Here is a 22,045-nt window from a genome sequence, read left to right as displayed (position 1 = left end):
CCAAGTTCCCTAATGCTGCTTCTCGAGGGTTAATATGCTTGCTCTTGGTACTGTGTAATTCATATTCGTTGTAAAGAGCCCTGCATTATGCAGTACACAGGGGCATCATTTATAATCATTAGATGCCACATGCTCTGGAACATCTCCTTCCTGGACGCTTTCCGCCTATAGCATTCTTCCCCTAGCAGCTGTAACCCAGATACGGCTCTCCTCCCATCTCCAAGCTCTCTCCACTGAGCAATGGAACTTTATTGACGTTCTCATTGGGAAGGTGGAGGGAAGGGCTTACACCTCTGGAAGATGTTTCAAAATCCTGCCTCAGCACTTCACTTCCCTCACAATCTCCCCTGCCAGGCGACACCCACTGACATAGCTGGGTCTTTAGGAAGGATTCTGGCTGTCTTTTCTTTCTATCCAGCAAATACTAGACACCCAGAAAATGGTTGTGAAATGCATGAATGAATCCTGCCTCCCTCTCCTACCAATGTTAAAGTTATCTTCAGGCTAGTTGGTGTACAAAATCCTGTTGACTTCAGCAACTTTCCCCAACATTAGGAAGTGTTCAGCAAAGCAGAAAGCCTATACTGTGGTTCAGGGACACTCTTCTGACTAGCAGAATTTGGCATGAAATTTGGTGGTGTTTTGTTTTGTTTTGAGTTCATCTCCTACTCCTAATAATGTAATAATAGTAATGGCACTACCTGTTTATACATAGCAGGAACTCTGAAGTTCTTCACATGTGTTTGCACACATGATCCTCACAAACTTTCTCAAAGTGGACCTAACTATCATTCCATTCACCCCAGGAAATCCTGAATCCTAGAGATGCTAAGAACCCCCAAGGACTCAGAGCCACGATTCAAACCTGGAAACTCATTTGCAATGTATGTACTCTTTAAAACAGCAAAAACAAAGATTTATTTATTTTTATTTTATGTGCATGAGTGTTTTGCCTGCATATATGTATGTGAACCATGTGTGTGTCTAGTGCCTGCAGAGGCCAAAGAGGGCCTTGGATCCCATAGAACTGGAGTTACAGACGGCTGTGAGCTGCTGTGTAGGTGAGCAATCTATTCAGTCCCAAAGTCTCTCTATTCTTAAGCATATATTTTATTAAAATCAAATTTCAAAACAATGCTTCCCCCATGAAAGCTTGGTGATAAATAGAAATATATGTACTTAATTATGTACTTCAGGGCTGGTGCTGGCTCAGTCAGTGAAGTATTTGCTGCCGTGAGCTCCTGGTTCAGTGCAAGACCCTATCTCAAAATGTAAGGTGGACATGTTAAGTACCTGCAGACACACACACACACACACACACACACACACACACACACACACACACACACACACTGTGTAATAATTGGGCCAAAGCAGGTGAAAATGATAGAATAGTTGTGAGCCAGGGAAATGTCCCAGGATGCAATGTGTTGCTGCTACATACAGCCAATATTTACTGAGTGCCAACTATGAAATAAGAATAAAGCATCTAAGTACGAGAACGGCATCCTTGTCTTTTTTAGGCACGCATTCTAGCTAGGAATCCAGACGTTAAAGTAGTTCCAGTGGGATTAAGGTTTGGGAGTGACCCAGGATGCTGCAGAGTCCACATGGAACTCCGACCCAGCTTGAGCAACCAGGAAGACCTCCCTAAGGACCTGATTTCTCAACTAACTCCTAGAGGGTGGTAGACATAGCCAGGTACAGAAGCAGGAGAGATGCGTCCTGTGTGTTTGAAGCCCACAAGCAGCTGTGGTTCAGTGAATCTGGGGGACTGGTAAAATGAGATAGAGATAGGCAGCAGGTTGTGGAAGGGGTCTTTGTGGGGAGTTAAGGGATCCACTATCTAAGACCAAGAAGAGGAATGGCATGACAGACCCAGGCCAAACTGTACCCTGGTTATTCTTCCAGCAAACTACAAAATTAGACCCTGTATGTGTGTTTCAGGTCTAAAAAGGTTGTGATTATTACACTTGGGGCCAGCCACAGCCCTGACCCAACACTATGCTAGAAAGAACTTCCGTAGCACACTCAGCAACAGGATTCTGATGAATCAACTGACCTCTGCCTGGGTTCTGAAGTCATGAGGCCCACGGCAGTGATGGAAGGCACACAGGATAAGAAAGCAACGATCTGCAATCAGACACACAGAGGGCTGTGCCAGGGGCCATGCATGCAAAGGTGAAAACAGAGCCTTCTGTGGAGCCGGTCGGAAGCACTGTGTCCTAGTAGAGGGGTGTGGGGTGACAGCTGAGTGAGGCCTAGCAGCACCAATTCTGTTTTGTTTCTATTGCTAGTTTGATGAACAAATGTTTGTATTCATGCCTATGGACATGGCATGAACTGCTGGCTGCGTGAACTTTACTTACTTATTTTTGTATTTATTTAAGTACTGGGGATAGAACCAAGCACCTCATATTTACTACGCAAACACTCTCTACCCTGGACTTCTTTTTATTTTTATTCTCTCTCTCTCTCTCTCTCTCTCTCTCTCTCTCTCTCTCTCTCTCTCTGTGTGTGTGTGTGTGTGTGTGTGTGTATGAGTGTGTGTGTGTCTGTGTCTGTCTTTGTCTCTGTGTGAGTGCACATGAGTGTGTGTGTGTATGTGTGTGTGTGTGTATGTGTGTGTGTGCGTGTGTGTGTGTGTGTGTGTGTGTGTGTGTGTGTGTATGTGTGTGTGTGTGTGTCTGTCTGTCTGTCTGTCTGTCTTTGTCTCTGTGTGAGTGCACATGAGTGTGTGTGTGTGTGTGTGTGTGTGTGAGAGAGAGAGAGAGTGTGAGTGTGTGTGAGTGTGTGTGTGTGAGTGTGAGTGTGTGTATGTGTGTGTGAGTGTGTGTGAGTGTGTGTGTGGTGTGTGTGTGTGTGTGTGTGTGTGTGTGTGTGTGTGTGTGCATCTTCCTTAATCACTTCTCAAAGTCTCTCACTGAACATGGAGCTCACTAGTTGGCTGGACTGGCTGGCAGGCAAGCCCCAGGGACTCTGTGTTGCCCTCTTCAGTGCTGGGGTCGTAGCAATGAACAGGCACACACCACACCCAGCTTTGTTACATGGGTGCTGGGGATCTAGACCCAGGTGCTCGGGCTTGGGCTGCAGGCACTCTGTCAACTGAGCCGACTGTCTGCTTTTACTTTTCATTCTGTAACAGCCTTACTAAGTTGCCCAGGCTGGTCTGGAACTTGCAATCCTCCTGCTTCCACTTTCGGAGTGGCTGGAATTACAGGCTATGCTATGAGGCCCACATCAGCCAGCCTTTCTGACGTTGTTATCAAATTTCTACAGACCTCAAGGTGTTTTTTTTTTTTTTCTGAAAAAAATTAAGCCCGTGCCCACGTAAATGTATTGCTGATTGGAAAGAGCATAACCTTTAATGCCACTGTTCTCTGTTAGTGTCAGGGTGGTTTAACATGACAGGACACCCGACAGGTGACTGGCTGTTCTTTATTTAGTAAAACAAGGATCAAAAGAGCAAAAAACCCAAAGCAATTAAATTCAAGCCTCCTGGGCTAGAGCTCCGGCTCAGTCTGTAAAGTGCCTGTCACACAGCATAAGTGACCCGAGTTTGCATCCCCACAACCTATGTAAAAAGCCAGAGAGACTAGCACGTGCCTGTAACCCCAGTGTTCAGGGGGCAGAGAAAAATAGACCCCTGAAGCGCACTGGCCAGTCAAGTCGAACCAATCAGAGCTTTAAGTTCACCGAGAGACCTTGTCTGAAAAAGTAAAGGCTGGTGGAATCTAGAAAATACATTCATACAAGAAAGTAAAGGCTGGGAGTGATCAAGGAGGACATGGTTGCCCTCGGACTTCTGCATGCACACACACATGTACACACTCCTGCATGTGCATACACATGTACACACTCCTGCATGAGCATACACATGTACACACTCCTGCATGCACATACACATGTACACACTCCTGCATGCACATACACATGTACACACACCTGCATGCACATACACATGTACACACTCCTGCATGCACACACACATGTACACACTCCTGCATGAGCATACACATGTACACACTCCTGCATGCACACACCATACACATGTACACACTCCTGCATGCACATACACATGTACACACTCCTGCATGTGCATACACATGTACACACTCCTGCATGCGCATACACATGTACACACTCCTGCATGCACATACACATGTACACACTCCTGCATGAGCATACACATGTACACACTCCTGTATGCACATACACATGTACACACTCCTGCATGCACATACACATGTACACACTCCTGCATGAGCATACACATGTACACACTCCTGCATGCACACACCATACACATGTACACACTCCTGCCTGCACATACACATGTACACACTCCTGCATGCACACATACATACACATGTACACAAACTTGCAAGCACACATACATACACATACATGTACACACACATACACACCAAGTACAGCATGCACACAAATGAAAAGGGGGAAAATCAATCTTCCTCTTTCTGTGAGTATTGCTTGCTCATCCTCTTAGAATTAAAAAAAAAAAATCTCCCCCAAATTCTGCTCTTAGGAGAATGGCAGGTTTCCAATATCCAGAGTGAGAGATGGCTCATCAGTTCAGAGCACACGTTGCTTTCCTCAGGGACCCACATCCGTTCTTCAGCACCAGGACATGCAACAACACCTTCTGGCCTCTGTGAACACCTGTGCATATTACCACATTCCCACACAGATACACACGCCCATAATTTTATAAATAAATGTTGGAAAAAAGAACTTTTCTCTCAGACAGCTTGCATTTGATCCCCAGAACCCATGAAAAGATGAACGGGGAGAACTGCTTCTCGGGGTTGTCTTCTGGTCTCTGCAAGTGAGCTGTGGCACACACACACACCACCATGTATATTCACACACAAGTGTGCACACACACGACAACAACAATATAGTTTTTAAAGTTTTAGAAAGAATTTACCTCCAAAGAATATGTTTCCTTTTATGTCACAGAGTCAACTCCAGGTTGTAAAAGAAAACAAATAGCAAGAAACACTGAAGACAGTGGCACAAGACAAAACCTGATTGGTAGGCATGAACTGTGCTGTCCAGGCCAAGTCACTGAACTTCTGAGCCCCAGTCATTTACAATTCTTGCATAACATAAACAAATCCTATATTGCTCCATATTTATTCTACTAGTGACATCAATATTAATGAATTAATATTTTGCAAGCATGGCCCTGGGTACATCATACATTATATCTTTATGGGAAGTTGTTCTGTTCTGTCCATTTGAGAATGAACACTGGATTGTATCACTAAGACAATCCTCCTCAAGGTTTGCAGCGACAGGATCAGCGTGAATAGTCCCTGAGTCCATTCTAACCACTACTCTATATTGCTCCCACTTCATTATTTCATTTACTTGAACTATGAGCTGTGGCTGTGATTCTTACAGGGCAGAGGCATTGCATTTGGAATGCCCACCATGGTATCTGGCACCGGGTACGAGGTCAGCATCCTCTGCTAGTACCATAGAAAGGAGGGACCACTGGAAGGGAGGTAAGCAGAAAGTCATCGCTCTCACCCCCAATCACAGTAGGCTGGACTGGTTTTCCAGGTGCCATCAGGATTCTGCCAGACTGCCATTCTGTGTCCCTATGCCAGCTTGTGACCTGTGAGCCCTGTATGTGCTGAAAGTATAAAATACACACCGGATTTCAAAGACACTGTATGAAAAAAAAAAGAGAGAGAGAGAAGAATGCAAATAGCTCCCAAGTTTTGCATAGAATACATATTGAAACAGTTAAGTCACCTTTTGTTGTGGCTCTTCACTGTTTTAATGTGGCTGCCAGGGAATCTGAAATTACATGTGTCTCTTACATTCTTCCACCGAACAGCGCTGGTCCAATGTGGCTGTTTAGTCCTCTGCCCACCAAAGACCCCATTTCAACAGCAGCTCAAATCCAAGTTGTTCCAGAACCTTTGTGTGGGACACAGCACTGCCACACACTCCTCCATCACGTGGCTGGGTCACCCTGGTGCAGATCTCTGTCTTGGCTATTTAGGGATTTATTTGTCTGCATGTGTATGTATGCACATATACACAGAGGCCAGAGATTGACACTGGATGTCTATCTCTTTCACTCTCTATATTATTTTTTTGAGTCAGTCTCTCACTGAACCCAGAACCCATCCATTCCCTAGGCTAGCTGGAGGTTGGACAGCAAGCTCCAGGGAGCTTCCTGTGCCTGCTTTCCTACACTGAGACTGTGGACACATGGGTGCTGGAATTTGAACTCAGGTCCTCATGCTTATGAGGCAGGCACTTTCCTGACTGCACCATCTCCCCAGCCCCCAGGCCTTTAAAATGGGATCAATACACTGTCTCATGCCCTAGAACAAGAAATATTTACCTATTAGACGATGCCAACTAGGAGAGTCTAGTAAAACTCATTTGCATTTTGAAACCTCATACAGAATGATGCTATTTTTACAGGAATATTTTCATGTATATCCTATTAACTATAAAAGACCAGTAAAACGATATAAATCAAAAAAGATAGAAGGCTACTATTATATACCAGGTTATAGCATTCCTGAGACACACAACCCATCAGATTGGCCCAGGAGCCCCACCAGAAAGCATGGGGTCATTATGTCCATGCTGTTTGATAAATGGGGTCTCTGGGACATTTAACACCTTTAGGAACCCTGGAAATTTAATTTTAAAAGTATCCGACTAATTTCCTCTTTCTCCCTGAACATACTATAGGTAAAGAACGACTCCTACCAGGAACACTGAACGTTCTTTTCACAGACAATTTCTTCCACAGAAATGCGGGGAGACGTGTTAGGAGCAGTTTCCTTCAGAGCCTATGGCAGTCACAACCTCCCTCGCCATTTTCTTTAAACACGCCGTCACTTAGTTGATCAGTGAGGGGTTGTGGCTTTTTCCTCTTTCACTCGCTGGTTAAATCAGAAATATTTATTTTAAGAGACAGCTTAACGAACTCTGTAATTCTCCATCTGTCAGAGTTTCTACAAATAAGTCTAAGATGAATGCCTATCATTGTTTCCAGCCTAGTCAAGCAAATGGGGGTAGAGATAGACAGTTCATCAGAGTAATTAGTTGATTGCGGTTGAATAATTCTAAGAATAAACATTGGAGCCCTTGGCACCTCAGGAACCCCCTGGAGTGAGAAGGGTTATGAATTAAGTGTACAGGACAGAGAATGGCCAGATTCAGTTAACACCATGGGAAGCATGTGGGGCCCATTAGGTAAGCTAGAGACGACTGTGGGCTTAGGGTTTGCCGGCTTCCATCAAGGCTCACCAAAGCTGCGTTGTTTTGGTGTTCAGAGGAATGTAGGAAGAAGTGGGGAAGAATGGACTAGTGGCCACAGTGCCCTCTAGTGCCTGTGAGCCCCCTTCCTTCCCTGAAGTGAAGTTCCAGGGTGCTGAGAGACACAGTACCCCCAAGGGAAGTCTGGGTGAAACAACGGATACTCCCTGACATCCTGCAACACTGCAAGCACTGTGTGCACATTTAATTTAATAATATGAAGTTCACGACAACTTCAGGGAGGAATATGATGTGTTTTCACAGACGAAGAAATCCAGAAAGTTAATCTTTTCTGATGCTAAAAGTGGAACCACCCAGGGTTCAGACCTAGGAATGGGCTTCTTCATCCTCGTGCTGTCCCTGTTAAGCTAGTCTGGCAGCGGCAATGGTGCAGCATCTACAGAAGCACACTGCCAGCAGTCAGAAACCCAGGACACAGACTTCCAAACATATGACGTCCAACTGTCCTGACTAGCCTGCACCAAGAGGGTTTGGGGGACACTGAACCTTCAAAGGTAACACTGGGCACCTTCTGAGCAAACTGGAGAGTGGCTAACTGTTGCTGGACCCCAGCTGAACAAAGCACCAGGCTGGGAGGTTATATTGAGGTATGAGAGGATGCCCTGTTGTCTGCCCTGTCCTCTGTTTGCAGGCAGCAGTCATGAGTAAGTCATCGCTGGCCCATGTGTCTTATGCCTTGACACATCCTGGGGCATTGTCAAAGAAGCTCACATCTCCACCAGTATCAGTTCCTCAGTTCCTGTCCCAAACCGTCAGTCACTTGCAATTTAGCTAACTGGACCACTCTAGCGGAAGAGCTGAGTCTGGAGCATCACGGGAACACAGACTTTCTCCAGAAGAAGGGTGAGACAGGGGCAGCAGAGGCAGCCAAGCCGACGATCGCAGAGTGCTTGCTAATGTGCGGGCCACAGAGCTCAGTACTTAACGCACAGTCTCCCTCTCCTTGTAACAGCCCTAAAAGATAGTTGCCGTGAACACAAATTACAGGTCTAAAGAAGAAGAAAAAATAAACACAGAAAGAAGCTAAATAGCACGTCTAAGGCCACACAGATAGAAAAAAAAAATGTGGGGCTCGGTTTCTGTCCAAAGTTGTGTGACTTTTTCCACTGTATGACAGTGTCTGGCTGTGACATTCTGAAATGATACACATCTGACCTTCTTCCTGGGTCCTGGCACAGGGTCTCTGAAGCCCCTTTTAAGGTTTACTTTATTTTTCATTATGTACATGTGTGTGATAGATGTGTGTGAATGCAGATGCCCAAAGGGAGGCAGCAGATTCCCTGAAAGCTGGAATTATAGGAGATTGTAAGCCACCTGACATGGGTGCTGGAAACCAAACTCAGGTCCTCTGCAAGAGCTGAGTGCACTATTAACCACTTAGACATTTCTCCAGCCCAGAACATTTTTTTTAATGATGATATGATGATAGGAATATCGTCCATTATATATGGCCTTGATCCCCGGTGAGAAGGGGATTGTGAAAACCCATCACTTAGAGTCAGTAGGTCAGAAGTATCAAGAGACCTGGGACAAGTGGTTGGTGTCTGAAATGGGTACAATCTTAGGAAATTGAGCCTCTAACAATAGGGTCTAATATTAATCCAAGTAATTAGTGTCAAATAGGATTAAAACATTGGATGCCTTGAGGCTGGAGAGATGGCTCAGCTGTTAGGAACTGTTCAGTGAACCCAGGTTTGGTCATCCTCGGGCATATACGTGGCTCACACATATGTGTGCAGGGAAAACATGTATATGCATAAAGATAAATATTTTTGTTTGTTTGTTTTTGTTTTTCAAGACAGGCTTTTTCTGTGGCTTGGAGGCTGTCCTGGAACTAGCTCTTGTAGACCAGGCTGGTCTCGAACTCACAGAGATCCGCCTGCCTCTGTCTCCTGAGTGCTGGGATTAAAGGCGTGTGCCACCACCTGACTAAGATAAATCTTTAACAATATTTAAAACATTGGATGTGATTTGGTATAAGACTGAAGAGACCCAATGTTAGCATCTTCATTGCCCACTAAACTGGACTTGGAATCCCTAGGAAACACATTTCTGGATGTTTGAGTTTCCCCAGAGGTTTAACTGAGGTGACATATGCCATGGGCTGAGGTCTCAGGCTGAGTTTAAAAAGGAGGGGAAAGAATTAAGCCACTGCAAACTCAGCATTGATGGATCATGCATACTTCTTTCAGAAAACGGGACAATAAAAATAAACATCGTCAAGAACCTTCCGGGCGTTGGTGGCACACACCTTGAATCCCAGCACACGGAGGCAGAGGCAGATGGGTCTCTGTGAGTTTGAGGCCAGCTTGGTCTACAGAGTGAGTTCCAGGACAGACAGAGCTTCACAAAGAAACCCTCTCTGGGCAAACAAACAAACAAAAAACCCAAACAAACAAAACACACACACACAAAAACGAAGCCAGCTGTATTAGTTTCATTTCTGCCACAGTGATAAAATACCCCTACAAACGTAACTATAAAGGAAAAACGGTTTATTTGGCTTACGATTCCAAGTTGCATTTCATCACTGCTAGAAACTCGAGACAGCAGAACCCTGAAGCAGGCTGGTTATAGCCACAGTCGGAAGTGGGGAGAATGACTGCGTGCAAGCCTGCGGCTCAGCTCACTTTCTCCACTCTTGACCAGTCCAGAACTCATATTCTGGGAGTGGTGCCGCCCACCATGGATGAGTCTTTTTACATCAGTTGACGTAATCAAGACAATCCCCACAGACATATCCAGAGGCCAACCTGATCCAGATAGTCGATCACTGAAGCTCTCTTCCCAAGTGAGTCCCGACTGTCAAGTTGACAAAGCTAAAACATCATGTGGCTGGAGAGATGGCTCAGTAGTCAAGAGCACTGGGCTGCTCTGCTGGATGACCTGTTAACTTCAGTTCCAGAGGGTGTCTGCTTTCTGCTGGCCTCAGAGGGTACTGCATGCCTGTGTCGCACAGGCAGAATACTCATACACATACAATAGAGCAAAATCTGAAACAACTGTAACCTCCAGCCTTCATCCCTCCCTACTTCCTGTCTACAGATGCAATGTGACCGGCCACCTCATGCTCCTTCCGCCTTGCCTCCTGCCATGATGGACGGCATCCTTCTCAAACTGCGAGTCCAAAAATATCCTTCTTCACCCAAGTTGTTTCTGTCAGGTATTTATCCACAAAATGAGAAAAGTAACTAATACATCAGTGTTGGAACAAAGCCTGCAGCATTCTTACAGTCTCAAAACACACACATGTGCTCCCAGAAAGATGGCTCATTGAATAGATACATTTGCTGCCAAGAATTGATGACCCAAGTTTGATCTCCAAGACCTACACATTACTCCACTCCTGTCTCCTGTGGCCCAAGTTCCCTGGTTCCTCTCTCTCTTCTCCCCCCATCTCTCTTCTCTCTCTCTCTCTCTCTCTTTCTCTCTCTCTCTCTCTCATGCATGCATGTGTGCCTGCACACTCACTCACACATAAGATAAGCAAATTTAATCAAAACAACTATAAAAAGAAATGTAAATAGAAATAGACCCCCAGTATCAAAGCACAGAATTGCCTCCCCATTAAGTTCCTAAGAGCTTAAATTCATTCATTTCAATGTCTTTCATGTGTTTCCATATTTTTTTAAAGAAATTTTACCTTAATTTAGGTAACATAGGCATTCACAAGGGAGGATTAAATTGCCCAATTAAGTTCACTGTATTAATGAACAAATACATTTTCCCTCTCTTCCCTTTACATCAAAGTCTGGCTTAGATGGGCATGGTGGCACACAACTTTAATCTCAGCACTCAGGAGGTAGAGGCAAGCAGCTCTACATAGTTCTAGGCCAGCCTGGTCTATAGCATGAGCTCCAGGACAATCAAGGCTACACAGAGAAACCCTGTCTCAAAAAAACAAAACAAAAAGCAAAACCAGGGGGGAAAAAAGGGAAGAAAATCTAGCTTTGTTGGAAGGTGAGGTCTGCTTAATGGTCACTTCATGTCTGTAAGAACTCAGGATAGTGTGGTAGTTGTAACCGGTTAATGTTGGGACTGTAGGGTGGGTTCGTGCTGGATGCTGGATGCTGGATGCTACAACAGTAAATCCACTTCCCCCATCAGCTGCCTTTGTTCTCTGTCTTCTACTACGGGACACAAATGGAAGAACCAGGCTTCCAGAAACATGAACCAAATGAACTTCCATTCATTACAAATTACCCCGCCTCAGGAAACAGCCAAAAACAGACTAGAACACAGTATCTAAAATGGTTCAGAAAGCACAACACACGGGTGGGATGACAAAAAAGACTCCCTGCCTACAACGTCTCTCTCAGCTTCTCACTTCTCAACGCTGTGCAGAAGCCCCCACACAAACCACTCCGCTTTTCATATTGACGCCCTCTGTAAATCCTTAGCCAATCAATGTGTCAACTCCTCCCAGAACCTTCCAAGATCTCTCCACCTCCTGGACGCCACAAACTTCAGTTTCCAAACTTTGAGGTTTAATGAGAGATCCACTAAGAAGAGCATTGAAATCTCAGATCTGCCCTCAAGAAATCCTCAGTCAGGGGTGTGGAGTATGCCCTAGGATTTTTACTATTTTTTTCTTCTTCTTGAGACAGTGTCTCTCTATGCAGTCCTGGCTGGCCTGGAACTCACAATGTAGACCAGGCTGTCCTCAAACTCAGAGATCTGCCTGGCTCTGCCTCCCAAGTCCTGAGGTTAAAGATGTCCACCCTCATACATGGCTGGGAACGGGGATTTTTAAATTAATTTTCCAGGTGATTTGGAAGGTTGGTGTGTTCACCGACAGGAGAAAAGTGTCCAAGTCCTGAAGAAGACTTTGAAGTCCCTCCTGAATCCCACCCAGTTTTATTTTGGGGGACTCGTTTCTTTCTAGTTTGCAGCTCATTGACTGACTCACGGGTAACCATGCGCATACATTTTCCATCACCTAGAGTTACTTTTCCTTCTTCCTTCCTTAACCTCCAGGGCCACTAGCCACACTGTCACCTCCTCAGAAGTGTGTTGACGTTATCAGACAGAACTAGTTATCCCGTGTTGTTCGTCTAGAACACGATTCAGATTGCTATGTTACTCTAATATTAACATTTGGGGGGGAACCCTCTTTATTTAGGGCTGAGGATACAGTTCAGCTGAAGAGTGCTTGCCTAGCACTGGGCAGGCCCTGGGTTCAACGCCTAGGATCATAACCAATCAGCCTTGTCAGGAAGCAGGCAGGAATGTGCCTGGTTCTTTACACAGGGCCCGGCACAGTGAGTGAAGGAATGAACAGTGTGTGCTATTGTTCTCCTGAGTCCCTGAGCTCTCATGTTCTAGGCTGGTGAGATTGCAAGCTCTGAGGAAAAGGAGGGCTTTCCTCCTCCTGTGTGCCCCCAAATTGTGCCAGGGACTCCAATCAGTGAAAAATATCCAGTGGGTGACAACAGTTAGTGGTCCCACCTGTCCCAATTGAGGGAGTGCCTCCATGTGTCGCCCGCCCTCCCTACAGATATGAAGGGTCCTAGAAAGCTGGAAGCACAGGACTGGGCTGCCAGGGCCTCATTGCCAACTCTTGGACACTTCTGTTGATAGAACACTGTTGCTATGGAGATGACATCACTCTAAGGGGCAGAGTTGAATGAAGAAGCCTCCAGAAAGGCCCCTCAGGAAGGCTGTAATGGAGTCCCTTCACCCGGTCATTCACTTTCTCCTCTATTTGCTCGCCTATTCCTGTGTCTACTCGTGTTTGTATTTGTTGGTTTATTTTATTACCGTCTTTACAGAAGACTAGGCAGCCAGCTGGAAAAGCCTCTTTGGGTAGAGAAGGCTCTGCCCACGGCCCACGGTGAGGTCTAACACACAACTAATACTGGTCAAGGAAGGACAGAGAGGGCTTGTGAAGGGACAAAGGCTGGCCTGGCAGGAACGGGGCCGTCCTGATGGAGAGAGCAGGATGGTGCTGGCCACCTTCACTGTAGGATCCCACCCCACCCCACTGTGGCAGACTCCTAAGGACTAGTTCAGGGCTTCCTCATGAAGGTGCTGAAGCCCAGAGGCAGGGCAGGCCTGGGTAAGATGGCTGATGTGGGCTGGCTGCAGGTGGACAGTGTGTCTCTAGACATCTTCAAGTCTGGCTTTCACAGGGTCTTCACCACATGCTTTGCATCGACAAGGGCAGGACCGGCCTAGGCCAGGCTGCCTCCACCCATGCCTGGCTTCTTTGCCCTATACCTGGTCGCTTCTGGCTGGCGGGCCTGTGGAAAGACCTTCATCATCTGGAATGGCAGCCCAACAGCGCTGGAGTGACCCATCCACTTAGTCAACGTGTATGTATTTCAAGCTGCCTCTCTCTGCAGATGCTCAAGTGCCCAGATTTCTGAAGAAGCGGAAGCTGGAGTGGATGTGTGGACTCTGGCTACCACACAGCTCAGGATTTCCATTAAGTGGGGGTTGTCTGCCAAGCAGCATGAGGGACACAAGAGGAGATGAAGCCTGGGGTGGGGGGGAATTATATATATATATACAGTATTCATGTGTGAAATTCTCCAAAAAAGTAAAAAATAACTAAATAAATACTGACTTCTTTTTGGTTGTCCAAGAGAGATGCAAGTGTTTCATTTTGGGGGCTGCGTCATATTTGGGGAGCTGGCCTGGTGGCGTTAACCTACTAACTTAAAAGAACGGGGAATAAACCTTTAACCTGCTCATAAAAGGGAGGGATTGGGACCTCAGGAGAAAAGAAATATTGAGAAACTTGGCGTGTCGAATGCGTCTCTCTGTCCGTTGTTTCTGTAGCTTACCCAGGGGTCAGTCACAAATGAGGTGTGGAGGTCAGCACAGTGCGTGGGAAGGAACAAAGCGAAGGTCTGGTGCCGGGTCCTCTCAGAAGCTTCATCTGTTGAGTCGCTGAGGCGCTCAGCCACCGTTTCTTGTTCCTGTCTGTCTGGGTAAAGATTGCGGACAGCTAGAGTGTCTTTGTAGGACGAGCTAGCGGGTTCACTGCTCCAGGGGCATGAGGGACTCTGCATCTTCTCATCTCCCTTTGTTCCGACTCTTCCTGATGTTGCTGATTAGAACCCAGCACTCTCCAGGAAGCCCCAAAATTGGATCAGTCTGGAAAGCACAAAGGAGATGAAGGGCAAGCTCTGGGAATAAATATGTAAAGCAAAACCTCGGCTCCTCAGGGACTGCTTTTGTGTACCCCAGCTTTCAGCAGTCACTCAGCATACCACCCTGACATCTTAAATAAAAATTTCAGCCATTTTTCTCTGTTAAATATTAAAGAATGGTTCGGAAAGGACTTGGAAGGAAACCATTATTTTTAGTGTAGTACTATTAATTTGATAGGGGTCTCAGAGATCTCATGGTTGCTATTTATAATATGTATTGAAGTTTTAAAAAATGTGAAAAGATGTATTGAAGTTATGAGGCACTTCCAGGTCTTTGAACCTTCACAGCTCTGGAGAGAGGAAACTGTAAAATCAGCAAGTTTTTGAATTAGAGATGTTTGGAAATGTGAATAAGAAATAAACTCCAACCTGATATTTTATATTACCACATTATTACGTGGTTGCTGTGGGAATTTGTATTAGAATACAAACTTGAAATGTGTTAATGTTTTAACTTTGCAATAGTAAACTCATTGTTAAAAGAAGTTAAGGATGTGGGCTACGGATGATGGGCAGTTGACGGAGTGTGTGCCAGCGGGCCTCTCAATTTGACTGTGCTGTTTGGACAGCAAAGAACCTGGGAGGAAGGCTCAGAGCCTGTGGGCAACAGAGAACGCTTACTGTGAGTTAGTGCTTCTGCTGTGTGTGTTGAGGCTCACGGTCTGTGGGTAAGGCACCACAGCGCTCCTTGTGGGCTAGTGGACAAGTCTGTGTAGAAGTTCTCGGTAAGGAACAATATCTGTAATGAAGATGAACCTTGTGCATACAGTTTTGCAAGAACTCAATGGACATTGTGCCCAGTGTTGTCTAACAAAGTGTTTGCATGCAGTTTGTTTCGTCAGTAATTATTATTAAAGGGCACCTCTACCAGTAACATGATTTGAGAGATAACCCTAAAATCTATGGATTGCAAGCCATTAGATCACTTGTGATCTGTGGGGTTTTGTGATTATTGTTTGGGCAGTTGGGGGGGGGGTCATTGTTGCTTTGTGCAATGTGTATGTTTGGAGGCATATCATCTAAGGACAGCTGTATGGTGTGGTCCTGGCTGTTGTGAATGTGGCCAACAAGATAGCTTTCTGGTTTGGATGAGGGGTTTTCATATTGAGTCCATGAATTTCTAGTCACTTGGTTTTAATTGGTGGTTTGCAGATGTCTGTTGAAGTAAGACCTTGTCAGCTGACTTCAAAGAAGAGAGTCATTTAAAGATAACAGGAGCTCAGATTATTAAGATGTATTCCTTGGGAACAATTTTAGTTTCCCCTCAATGTTTTACCTTGCCTGTGTGGCAGACTGGAATATGCCATCCCAAAATATGAAGGATTGTTTGACCAAACATAACCAAGCCTCAGATCTAAGAGTGTTCTCCACCTCATCTGTCTGTGAAAGGCAAAGCATAAAGAAGACAAAAGACCTTGCCTCTCCTTCCGCAAGAGGGAGGCATTTACTCCTAGTGGTGATAGACATATCTGCTGCGGTTCTCTGCTCCTCACTTGTCTTCTCCTAACTGGTTGTCTTTCCTAAAAGATTCAGACTCCTAAATTTTCTCTCACAACTCATGATTCTTTGTTGAGGAAGCAGTGTAAATAAGCTAAGAGCCACATATAAAGGAAATCCTCAACGTCTAGGCTTTCCTCATTCCCTGGACATATATGAAACATATACTTGTTTTTAAAAATAATTTTTTGAATAATTTTATTATGTATACAACATTCTGCTTCCATGTATATCTGCACACCAGAAGAGGGCACTAGATCTCATAACGGATGGCTGTGAGCCACCATGTGGTTGCTGGGACTTGAACTCAGGACCTCTGGAAGAGCAGTCAGCGTTCTCAACCCCTGAGCCATCTCTCCAGCCCCTAAAAATAATTTTTAATTCTTTTTATTTTATGTGCATTGGTGTTCTGCCTGCCTGCATGTTTGTGTGAGCACATCAGCTCCCAAGAAACTGGAGTCACAGACAGTTGTGAGCCACCATGTGGTTGCTGGGAATTGAACCAGGGTCCTCTGGAAGAGCAGCCAGTGATCTTAACCACTGAGCCATCTCTCCAGCCACTGAAATATATGTGTTGATAATTATCTCTTTCCCCAGTAGGGGGCGCTGACTCAGTGTCCTAACATTGAGCTCTCTCTAGCCCTTTGTGTACTTTTTATTTTGAGCCGGAATCTGTCTTAGGTGCCCAGGGTGACTTGGCACTCACAATGGAGCCCAGGCAGGCCTTAAGTGTGCAAACTTCCTGCTTCAGCCACCTATGGATCTGGGATTACAGGGCTGCACTATCAGACCCAGTTTTTTTTTTTTTTTTAATCTGTTTTTTTCTATGACAGACAGATACCCATCACAATTAAAAACCTAGGGAAATGCCAGGTGGCCTTTAATCTCAGCATTGGGGAGGCAGAGGCAGGTAGATCTCTGTGAGTTCGAGACCAGCCTGGTCTACAAGAGCTAGTTCCAGGACAGCCTCCAAAGCCACAGAAAAAAAACAAAAACAAAAACAAACAAACAAAAAAAAACTCTAGGGAATTGTTGTTCTTCTATACCTGTAATTGCACTTTCTGAGAAATTGTGTATTACTGAATTATAGCAGCCATAGTATACATATGGTTTTGTTAGCAATTGATATTCATATCCTCATGTTACCACAGCCACACACACACACACACACACACACACACACACACACACACACACACATACACACACACACGACTCAGAGTAAGTAGCATATGCACTCATAGATAATTGGGGTACAGTCTAAATGAAAGTCCACACTTTCTTCAATACTCCAGTGTAGCACACTATTATAACCAATGACATACCTTTCATTATTTATTTTTATAGTACTCAAAATTATTTACTTGTGTCTGTTTGTATGTATGCACATGTGTGTGTCAGTATATGTGTGTTGGGTGTCTTCCTCTGTCACTTTCAACCTCATTGGGGTGGGGGGGTTTCGAGACAGGGTTTCTCTGTGGCTTTGGAGACTGTCCTGGAACTAGCTCTTGTAGACCAGGCTGGTCTCCAACTCATAGAATCTGCCTGCCTCTGCCTCCTGAGTGCTGGGATTAAAGGTGTTCGCCACCACCACCCGGCTTTCAACCTCATTTTTTTAGAGATAGGGATTACTATTTTGGCTAGACTGGCTGGTCAGCAAACCCCAGGAATCCTCCTGTCTCCACTTCCCCTACACTGGGATTATAGGCACATGTCACCACATCTGGCTTTTTACATGGGTGCTTGGTATCTGAACCCAGGTCTTCATGTTTATATGGCAGGCTCTTTATCCACTAAGCTGTCTCCTCAGTTTCCAACTGTGATGGTTAGTTTTAATTGTCAACTTGACACAGTCTAGAGTCACTGGAGAAGAGACACAGAATGAGGGATTGCCTAGCTTGAGTATGACTATAGGGGTCAACGTGATTACGTTAATCACTGTGGGAAACCCAGCCTGAAAGCAGGCAGCACCATCCCCTGGGTTGGGATCCTGGACTGTATGAAAATAAGAGAGTAAATTGAACACAGGGAGAACCCTATTCTGCCTTTGTCAGAGTATTTATCATAACATAAAATGAAAATAAGACACCAGTCTCAAAGTTATTTCTATTTGCATACAATGTGGATCTTCCCTCATCTTTTCCAACTTTGGAAAGCCTACAGAGAAACTACTTAGAAGTGGTCACACTGATGAACCTGTACTGCTCAAGAGCTGGAGGCAAGAAGATTGCAAATTTGAATGCTGCCTGGGCTCCAGAGTGAATTGCAGGCCAGCTGGGTGGCTTAATGAGAGCCTGCCTCAAAATAAAAATGTAAAAAGAGGACTAGGGAGGTGGCTTAGTGGTATAGTGCTTGCCTAGCATATGAGTGCGGGCGCGTGTGCGCACACGCACACACACACACACACACACACACACACACACACACACAGAGGTAATCAAATTGCAAACTACTTAATATGTAATATTCCCATGCCTGTTTGGTACCTGAGTCCTAACTTGAAGGAACTGATTATAAACATAGTCCTTTTAGTGCCTTTGTACATGGACACACACACACACACACACACACACACACACACACACACACACACACACCACATGTATACACATGCCTGTGTGTGCACAGTTTCAACAAAAAGGTTTTATTCTGTCACATTCTTTTTTTTTCCTCCTCTAAGTTTTGGTTCCTATGGCTAGGGAAGCTGGCATAGTCTATTTATCTTGCCCCCAGGTGGTGATTAAAGTCGCTTTCTCAAGTGTACAAAATTAATTTCATGATAGAAAGCTGTGATTTCATCCCCTGATCTGTCCTCTGAGAAGTGCATAAAAGGAGGAAGCAAAATCTCAAAAACAAAGGCCATATTTATATTCTAATACCACATGGTAAAAATTGTGAAGGATCAAAGTAGTCTTGTTTGAGAATCTTCCCTTTACACAAGAGACTCTTTGGAAAGCGTTTCTTTGGAGCTTTTTTCAAAGCCACGAATAATCACCACATTTTGCACGCCGCCATTAGATTACAGCATGCTTGTTTTTTGTGGCCTTAAAGATCAGTTCCTTTTTACATTATGGGCAAAGAATTGTATAATGGAGATTCGAACTGTAATAGCGTTTAGAAGACACTCATTTTTCCTGACTCCTTTAATACGGGTGATGGGGTGGGTATATAGAGAGGTCAGTAACAATGTGAGTATAGGTTTGAGTGTGTGTGCATATGTGCGCAAGCGTGTGTGTGTGTGTGTGTGTGTGTGTGTGTGTGTGTCTGTGTCTGTGTCTGTGTCTGTGTCTGTGTGTCTGTGTTGTTTACCATATTCTTAGAACTTTTATGACCTTAAATATTTTAGGAACATTTTGGTAGTTATGCCCATGTCCTATCTACAATACCACTGACCAATATCTACAAGTCAAGCATTGGCTAGGTTAAAGGTTTTTTTGTGAGACACATAATCTCAATTAGAATATGGAAAATACATTACAATGTGCACATTATGCCACGCAAGTGCTGCAAAGAAATAGTGTTGTAAGATTGTGTCTCCATGTGATGCTTACAATGAGACAGAGGAGAGCAGGCATACAACCCCCAGAGATGATGTGACAGTGGCCACAGCTGGAATACCTGCCCTAAAGGGACAGAAAGCAACCCAAGAATCCAGAGGAGCCAGAGAGGTTCACTGTGGCTGAGCCACTCCACCACTGAGAGGATGACAGGAAATGTGCCCAGGAGGAGTCCTCCGGGCTTTGGTGTTCATATCTATGACTAAGACTTCTCAAAGTACTCATAGAACTAATAGAACATCCCTAAAGGGCCACAAACATGGAACGACCTTCAGGTTACTGTGAGGAGAGAGCCAAGCATGGTGACACATGCCTGTGAGCCCAGTAGTCAAGAGGCTGAGGACCGAGGACTGAACGTTTAAGGCTGGTCCTGTTCAAAAGCAAAACAAAACAATGCAAAAATCAAACAAATGAAAAAAGTTGCTGTGAGCCAGGCAGTGGTAGCCCATGCCCTTAATCCCAGCACCCAGGAGGTAGAGGCAGGAGGATCTCTGTGAATTTGAAACCAGCCTGGTCTACAGAATGAGTTCCAGGACAACCAGGGCTACACAGAGAAACCCTGCCTCAAAGAATCAAAACAAACCAAAAAAGAAAAAAAGAAAAAGAAAGGAAGGAAGAAAGAAGGAAGAAAAAGTTGCAGTAAGGAAAACAAAAGTAGAATACATGTCATTTTTTAAAAGTAATTTACTGTTACTACAGTCCAGGTGACAGGCAATACTGATGACAAAAGAGATGTTAAAATGTTTCAAGAAGTCAAAAAGCAGAACCAAGCTGCCTGTTCACTAGCATACAAACCAAGTGTGAAGTAGACATACAGCAGGATATTTGGGCATAAAAAGGAACCATGTACTGACACTATAACATGGATGGACCTCAGAAACATCATGTAGAAAGAGAAGCCAGGTGTGAAAGTCAAAGAGGTCACTTTTTTCCCCACATCTGGGAACTTGGCATTGGATGCTCTACCATGAAGTCACAGCCCTAGTACTCTGTCCGCTTTCTATTTTGAGAGTCTCACTAAGTTGCCCAGGCAGGTCTTGAACTTGTGACCTTCCTGGCCTAGCCTCCCTGTAGCTTGGTTTATAGGTCTGCAATACCAGGACCAGCTATACACTGTATAACTATTTAATGAAATGAATCAAAAAATAGGCAAACTCAGAGAGACAACAGGTTAATGGTGACCAGGATTGGTGAAACCAAGACATTGTTTAATGGATATGGGATATTATTCCAAAGTTATTTATTTAATTATTTGACAGGATCTCTCATGTAGTCCTGGCTGTCCTGGAACTCACTGTATAGACCAGATTGACTAAGAAATCAGATATCTGCCTGCCTCTGCCTCCTAAGCACTTGGATTGATCGCATATGCCATCCATGGGTTCATCTATTTGAAGGCTTGGTCATTAGGGAGTGGTGCTGCTTGACAGGGATTAGGAGGTGTGGCCTTGTTGGAGTGGGTGTGGCCTTATAGGAGGAAGTGTGTCACTGGCAGTAGGCTTTGAATTTTCGAAAGCTTAAGCCAGGCCCAGTGTCTGCCTCTCTTTTCCTGCATCCTGTGGATCTGGATGGACAACTCTCAACAGCAACAGAACAATGGCCAAGACAAAGGAAGACAGTACATAAAGGACATTATGAATACAATGTCACTTACCTGTACACTTCAAAATCATCACCTTAAAACTATTTCAAGATGCTGGGTGGTGGCAGCACACGCCTTTAATCCCAGCACTCAAGAGGCAGAGGCAGCAGTATCTTGGTGAGTTCAAGGCCAGCCTGGTCTACAGATCGAGTTCCAGGACAGGCTCCAAAGCTACACAGAGAAACCTTGTCTACAAAACAAAACAAAAACAAAAAAAGCAAACAACAACAACAAAAAACAACACAAGATACTTTGCTCACAGTAGTACAGTAGGCCCAAAGAATATCTAAATACCTACCGACTAATGGATGAAAAATGCCATAAGCCTAAACAGTGGAGTGTTAAGGAAAGAAAACATTATTTTCTTAAATATAATGAAATGAAACAAATACTACCACGTGGGTGAACCTTGACATCATTATGCTAAGTAAAGAAAGCCAGACTCAGTGCATGTTGCATGATTCCATTTATGAGATATGTCCTGATTAGGGAAAGCCATGGAGATAAAAAATTCATTGTTCAAGAAGCAGGGATTGTGGGTAGAAATGGGAGGGAGGGATGAGGGTGACAGCTAGTAGGTCCAGGGTTTCTTTGGGTGGGAGGGTGAGAGTGTTCTGGAATTGATGATACAAACTGTATGGGTGTACTAAAACCTACTGCAACTCTTACCTCTATCTTCTTCAATCAAATTAAGACCACAGCTGCACAAGCAAACTGCTGACTATGACAGAGTGACATTAGATCCCATACAAATCAGTTTTGAAATCCACTATGCTGTAAGGAGTAGAAATTGCCTCTAAGGAAGAAATGATATCATATTCTCTGCTATGTAGAAACCATCAATTTTGGAGAATCAC

The 22,045-nt window shown here is 44.7% G+C and overlaps 1 long non-coding RNA gene across 1 annotated transcript in view; it reads right to left on the bottom strand.

The window, feature by feature from the left end:
• Positions 1–9,813: 9,813 nt before the first annotated feature.
• The window catches only part of LOC107979404, a 28,209-nt gene continuing 15,977 nt past the window's right edge, over positions 9,814–22,045 (bottom strand). The window contains exon 3 of the long non-coding RNA XR_003482746.2: positions 9,814–14,436. This is a non-coding gene — a long non-coding RNA (uncharacterized LOC107979404). The remainder of the gene's footprint in view (positions 14,437–22,045) is intronic.

The sequence above is a fragment of the Cricetulus griseus genome, chromosome 2 (genome assembly GCF_003668045.3).
Source record: "Cricetulus griseus strain 17A/GY chromosome 2, alternate assembly CriGri-PICRH-1.0, whole genome shotgun sequence".
Lineage (NCBI taxonomy): Eukaryota > Metazoa > Chordata > Mammalia > Rodentia > Cricetidae > Cricetulus > Cricetulus griseus.
Note: the sequence above shows the minus strand (reverse complement) of the source record. Positions and strands in the feature narration are given on the sequence as shown.